The 6,697-nt window shown below is 41.0% G+C and overlaps 1 long non-coding RNA gene across 1 annotated transcript; it reads left to right on the forward strand.

The window, feature by feature from the left end:
* The first annotated feature begins 2,314 nt into the window (after nt 1–2,314).
* LOC146333425 (uncharacterized) lies at nt 2,315–4,404 on the forward strand. The gene is made up of 2 exons (XR_014771346.1): nt 2,315–2,468; nt 3,913–4,404. It is a non-coding gene; the product is annotated as an uncharacterized LOC146333425 (long non-coding RNA).
* The last annotated feature ends 2,293 nt before the right edge of the window (nt 4,405–6,697 follow it).

Raw genomic sequence — 6,697 nt, forward strand, 5'->3', positions numbered from 1 at the left:
TCAAGTGATGGGCACAGAGAAATGAACCAACCTGAAGTTTCTGGTCCGGCTGAGGAAAAATCTGTCACAAACTGACACAACCCGCTAATCCCTACCCGACTCATAGCTCACACAGCACACCAAGTCCTGTTACTTTTTGACACACCTCCTAAATAACATACACATTAAACAATCTATGAACTTTGATAATCATATATTGTAAAATTGTATATATTGTAAAATCTCCCTGTGTTGTGAGTGTTTGTTTGAAAATACCCCTCTACTGTGATTGGCTGTCAGGAAGAACATCTGTGCTGTGATTAGCTGTTGCAAAATCCCCCTTTATTCAGATTGGCTGTTTGAAAATGACCCTGTATTGTCATTGGATGTCATGAAAAACATCTGTGCTGTGATTGGCTATTGTAAAATCACCCTGTATTGTGATTGGCTGTTGAGAAATACCTCTTTATTCTGATTGGTTACTGGAAAATCCACCTGTATTGTGATTGGCTGTTGTAAAATCCCCCTGTAATGTGATTGGCTGTTGAGAAGTACCTCTTTATTCTGATTGGTTGCTGGAAAATCCCCCTGTATTGTGATTGGCCAGGACACGCTGGAGTGACTATGTCGCTCGGCTGGCCTGGGAACGCCTTGGGGTCCCTCCGGAACACCTGGAGGGAGTGTCCAGGGAGAGAGAAAAGTCTGGGTGTCCCTGCTCAGACTGCTGCCCCCGCGACCCAGCCCTGGATAAGCGGAACACAATGGATGGATGGATGGATGTTTGAAAATCCCCCTGTATTGTGATTGGCTGTTGGAAAATCTCACTATAATGTGATTGGCTGTTGAGAAATACCTCTTTATTCTGATTGGTTACTGGAAAATCCTCCTGTATTGTGATTGGCTGTTGGAAAATCCCCCTATATTCTAATTGGCTGTTGCAAAATCCCCCTGGATTCTGATTGGCTTGTGTAAAATCCCCCTGTATTCTGATTGGCTGTTTGAAAATCACCCTGTTTTGTGATTGGCTGTTGTAAAATCCCCCTGCATTCTGATTGGCTATGTAAAATCACCCTATGCTGTGATTGGATGTTGTAAAATCCCCCTGCACTGTGATTGGCTGTTGTAAAATCACCCTGTTTTGTGATTGGCTGTTGTAAAATCACCCTGTATTCTGATTGGCTATTGGAAAATCACCCTGTATTCTGATTGGCTATTGGAAAATCACACTGTATTCTGATTAGCTGTTGTAAAATCCCACTGTGATGTGATTGGCTGTTGAGAAATACCTCTTTATTCTGATTGGTTACTGTAAAATCCCCCTTTATTGTGATTGGCTGTTGTAAAATCCCCCTATATTCTGATTGGCTGTTGCAAAGTCCCACTATATTCTGATTGGCCGTTGCAAAAAACCCTGCATTCTGATTGGTTGTTTGAAAATGACCCTGGGGCGATGGAGTAGGCTGCAGGTCGGAAGAGCTCTGTTACCACTCGACATTTATTTGATACCCGTTGAATTATTTGCCTACTTAGAACGTGGTGAACCTGTTCCTAAAGCGGACTTCTGAGTTTGTGTCCTAAACATGGGCAAGACGGCCACAACTAAAGGTAAAAAAGCCGAAAACAGGAGCGAGATCAAACAAGATGGCGAGTTAGCTTTTGAGCCACTTGCTAGCACTGACCCCGCACATGTTGACAACGACCACCCGCCGGCGACGTCTTTGATCATCCAGAAACTGCTCAGTGGTATGGAGGAGAGGATTATTACAAGCCTGACGGCACAAATTTCAGCCAACCATGCCGCCATCGCCAAACACGACCAGACACTCCAGGCCATTGAAACTTAAATGAATGATTTCCACGGGAGGCTAACTACACTGGAATTGGCAGTCGGAAAACTTATGAAAGAAAACGAACAGCTGCAATTAAAAGTGGATGACCTTGAGAACAGATCCAGGAGGTGCAATATTCGTATAACAGGCATACCAGAGGGAGCCGAAGCCAACTAACCGACCTCTTTCATTGAATCCTGCCTGGGAGAGATCCTCGGTCCTCGGATAGAGCACACAGGCTGGCCACCCAGAGAAGACAAGACGGCGCGCGCCGACCCTTCAAAGCCTGCATTCACCGCTGCCAGGTGAAGCAACGAATCATGCAGCTGGCACGAGAGAAAGGCCCCCTGTCCTACAGAGGCTTGGAGATTCACATTTACCCCGACTACAGTGCTGAAGTGGCTAGGAAGAGAGCCGCCTTTGCCCCGGTCAAGACCCAGTTGAGACCAGCGGGATACCAGTTCAGCCTACGCTTCCCCGCTAAGCTTTGTGTGGTCACCGATGGATCCAGGCACGAGTTCAGCTCCCCAGCTGAAGTCGCTGCTTTTTTGGAGGACAAACGACCCGCCGGACGAAACCCCTGAGCAAACGTAACACTATCATTGAAGAAAACAACCGGGGACATTGCTCTCTTCCAGCTCAGCTTTGTTGAACTGACTGGTGAGTGAATTAAATTGCCGACTTAGACTAACTAAGATGGTAGGCAACGGAAGACTGAATGATATACTCTACTATGCTATTAACCTTAATAATATATACGGCAGCATTTACTTTTGTTTACTGTGCCACTAATGGACACTATCTGACCAGTAAAGACACATATATCCCTCAGATACTATAAATTTATGTGGGGCTTAAAATACTTTATCTACTGTGTTATTACTATTTGTGTTAGACACACTCAGAGGTTTGCGTCTGCCATATGCTATCGCGGACATGCTGGGGCCATGACTCGGGCGCCTTTCCTTTTCTCCCCCCCCTTTTTTTTTTTTTTTTTTTTTTTTTTCTCTCTGGTGTCATAACATTAGCAGCGCCGGCTGGCTTTGCCCCTGCTGTCAGCTGTTAGCCCTGATGACATTAAAGGGGAGCTAGTTAATGTCATACTGTACTCAGCTGGGTGAAGAGAAACGCTCTTTTCTTCGTAACGCCGCCAGTCCTAAGTTAATTTAATACCAGTGATGCTGTATTAAGCTTGTCACCCGACAACTGGACCAAACATTATGATTGTGAACCCAGTAATTTTGATCAGATAAATTAGAGCAAACGATCATTATGTCATCTATTTGGATTTGTATAATCTTTTTTTTTTATATATATATATTTTTTTTAATTTTATTTTATTTTTATTAACCACGTTTTTTATTGCTCAAAAAATCATCCTTATAGACATCCAAGGGCTCACATTGAATGTTTTAAGGGATTGACACTTTGATTTATAAAGAGCTGACTACCTTAGTTTGTAAGTTTAAGGGCTTCTCTAGTATCCCAGTTCAACCTTTATTTTTTTATTATTATTTATTTATTTTTTATTATTTATTTATTTATTTATTTTTCGTTTTTACTATTTATTCATTTATTTCTTGTTGCTGGGCTACCTATAAAAAATTCAGTGTTTCAGTGTTTTGTTCACTGTTTGAAGATTTAAAAACAATTAACATAGCTAAAAATTATTGAAAGAGCTGTCATGACTATGCTTTCATGCCTTAATGATATTTGATGACACACACTATTATTATTATTGCTTGTTGATTGCTGTTCTTCCTCCAGCTGAGGCTGTTGATATGTAGAATCGTTGCTTATTGATGTGTGCACTGGCTAGGGGACTGTATTATATACCAAGGTGCGGATACTTGTGAAGTAAAGGTTCATCATGTTTAAATTCATTTTTCTCTGTATTTAAAAAAGAAAGATTTACATAACGACAGAGGTTGAAGTGCAGAGTAAAACAGAGAACAAACTGTGTAACGGCACAAGCCAAGAGATAGGTTTTGCAGGTTTATGTACATGTGATGGGAAGTATCTTTTTTTTTTTTTGTTACCTAATTTTTTTTTAAATTTGTTTATTTTTTTCCTTTAGTATTAACTTTTCCCCCTCCCCCCCCAGTGCTATCTGCTGTGGCACACTTTTCAGACAAGACACCATCTTGCCATCATTGAACTATCTTACCTTACCACCTGTTTACTCTTCTAAACCAGTATGGGTGGCGACCACAATAAGGTAACGAATAACTCCACCAAGTTCTTATCCTGGAATGTCAAAGGGGTTAATAACCCAGTTAAAAGGCAAAAAGTTATGTCTCACTTCCAACAACTGAAGGCAGATGTATTATTTTTACAAGAAACCCACCTATGTAATGCCAGTGTTGTCTGCCTCAACCGAAGCTGGGTTGGTCAAGTGTATCATTTCAAATTTAATGGAAAAGCAAGAGGAACGGGTATATTAATAAACAAAAATATTTCTTTTCACTCCCAAGAAGTAATTAGTGATCCTAACAGGCGATATGTCATTGTTGTTGGACAACTCTTTGCCAACCCTGTAATTATGGTGAACTTAGATGCACCAAACTGCGATGATAGCAAATTTTTTGAAAGACTATTTCTGACGATACCCAAGATTGATCATGGTTATCTCATAATAGGAGGAGACTTCAATCTTGTTTTGGACGTCACTTTGGACAGGTCCTCAACCAACCCTCCGACTCTTTCTAGGTCAGCAGGAGTCGTGAATGATTTTATGTGTCAGTGTGGCCTTTCAGATATTTGGAGGTTTCAGTTTCCCCACACGAGAAACTATTCCTTTTTCTCAAATGTACATCATACTTATACCCGTATAGATCATTTTCTTCTTGATAACAGGGTCCTACCCAAGATTAATACTTGTTCATATACCAGTATTTTTATATCAGATCACAGTTCCATCCAATTTGACCTGGATCTTCCAAATCGCCCTCCCCCTAACAGAATCTGGAGACTCAACCCTCTTCTACTATCGGACGAGAAATTTGTAAAGTTTATTTCATCCCAAATTGAACTTTTCCTGGAGACAAACACCTCCCCCGAGATCTCATTCGCCACATTATGGGAGACTCTTAAAGTATACATTCGTGGACAAATCATAGCTTACTCCTCTACACTTAAAAGAGAAAAAAAAATAAAATTACATGAAATCTCCCACCGAATGCTAGACATTGACTCAAAATATGCTTCAAACCAGACTCCGGATCTTTACAAGGACCGCTTGAGACTACAAACCGAATTCGACCTTTTAACCACTGATGAGGCAACACGCCTTATTATGAAAACCAGGCATAATGCCTACGAATTTGGAGATAAAGCGAGTAGTCTATTAGCTCTGCAAGCTCGTCAGGCAGTGGCTGCTTGCTCCATTACAAAGATCCAATCACACACAGGAGAGATTTTAACAGATCATGATGACATAAATAAAGCTTTTTTTCAATTCTATTCTGACCTCTATACATCGGAATGCAGCGGTGACTCCGATCTCCCATGTAAATTTTTTGAAAACCTTACTATTCCAAGTGTGTCAGAGGACCAGAATACTAAATTGTGTGCAGACATTTCGGTTTCTGAAATTATCACAGTCGTCAAATCTATGCAAAATAATAAGTCACCCGGCCCTGACGGATTCACCTGCGAATTCTATAAAAAGTTTGCCCATTTACTTGCACCTATTCTCCAAGCCATGTTTAAAGAGGCGCTCTTTCAAGGTATCCTTCCCACGACACTGAGACAGGCCTCAATCTCAGTATTGGCGAAGAAAGATAAAGATCCACTCTTTTGTACATCATATCGTCCCATTTCTTTGTTAGATGTGGACTTTAAAATATTATCAAAAGTGTTGACTAAGCGCCTAGAGAGTGTGATCCCCGATATTATTTTGCCCGATCAAACAGGTTTTATTCAAGGTCGACACTCTTATTCAAATTTGAGAAAGCTATTCAACGCTGTCCACTCAGCCTGGTCAACATGCCCTGAGCTAGTAATTTCACTCGACGCTGAAAAGGCCTTTGACCGGGTCAAGTGGGAACATTTATTCTTCACTCTTCAAAAGTTTGGCTTTAAAGAAAGGTTCATAGCCTGGATCAAATTGCTTTACTCTTCCCCCCTGGTGTCTGTGATCTCCAATAATACCCAGTCTGGTTACTTCCCTCTCAGACGGGGGACAAGGCAGGGATGTCCTCTGTCCCCCCTCCTGTTTGAATTGGCCATTGAGCTCTTAGCTATTGCACTGCGACACTGCAAGGACTTTAAAGGTATACAGCGGGAGGACCTAGAGTTCAAAACATCTTTTTATGCAGACGATCTACTTTTATGTCTCCAACCCACCTTCATCAATTCCCTGCATTCTAGATATTCTGAATCAATTCGGGAAAATTTCCAGATACAAGTTGAACTTGCAAAAAAGCGAGCTCCTTCCCCTAAACTCTAAGGCAGATGAAATTCCCTCTAATCTTTTCCCCTTTAAAATGGTCCAAAATGGCCTCAGGTATTTGGGAATTGAGGTTACTCGCTCTCTCCCTACTACTTTTAAGAAAAAATTTATGGCAGTCCTTAATAAATGTAAGCAGGATATGAACCGATGGGCCTCTCTACCACTGTCTGTAGCAGGACGTGTGAACCTTATTAAAATGATAGTATTGCCAAAATTTTTATACCTTTTCCAAAACATTCCAATTCTAATTGAAAAAACTTTCTTTAAAACACTCGATAAAACCATTATTTCTTTCATATGGGCGAACAAACCTAGTCGTATTAGAAAGACCCACCTCCAAGGATCGAAGTGCTCAGGAGGACTCACGTTGCCAAATTTTATTTTTTATTACTGGGCATGCAATATCCAGAAATTAATTCACTGGTTTGAAGATAAA

This window comes from Lutjanus erythropterus, chromosome 1, assembly GCF_056507025.1.
Source record: "Lutjanus erythropterus isolate fLutEry1 chromosome 1, fLutEry1.hap2, whole genome shotgun sequence".
Taxonomy (NCBI): Eukaryota; Metazoa; Chordata; class Actinopteri; order Lutjaniformes; family Lutjanidae; genus Lutjanus; species Lutjanus erythropterus.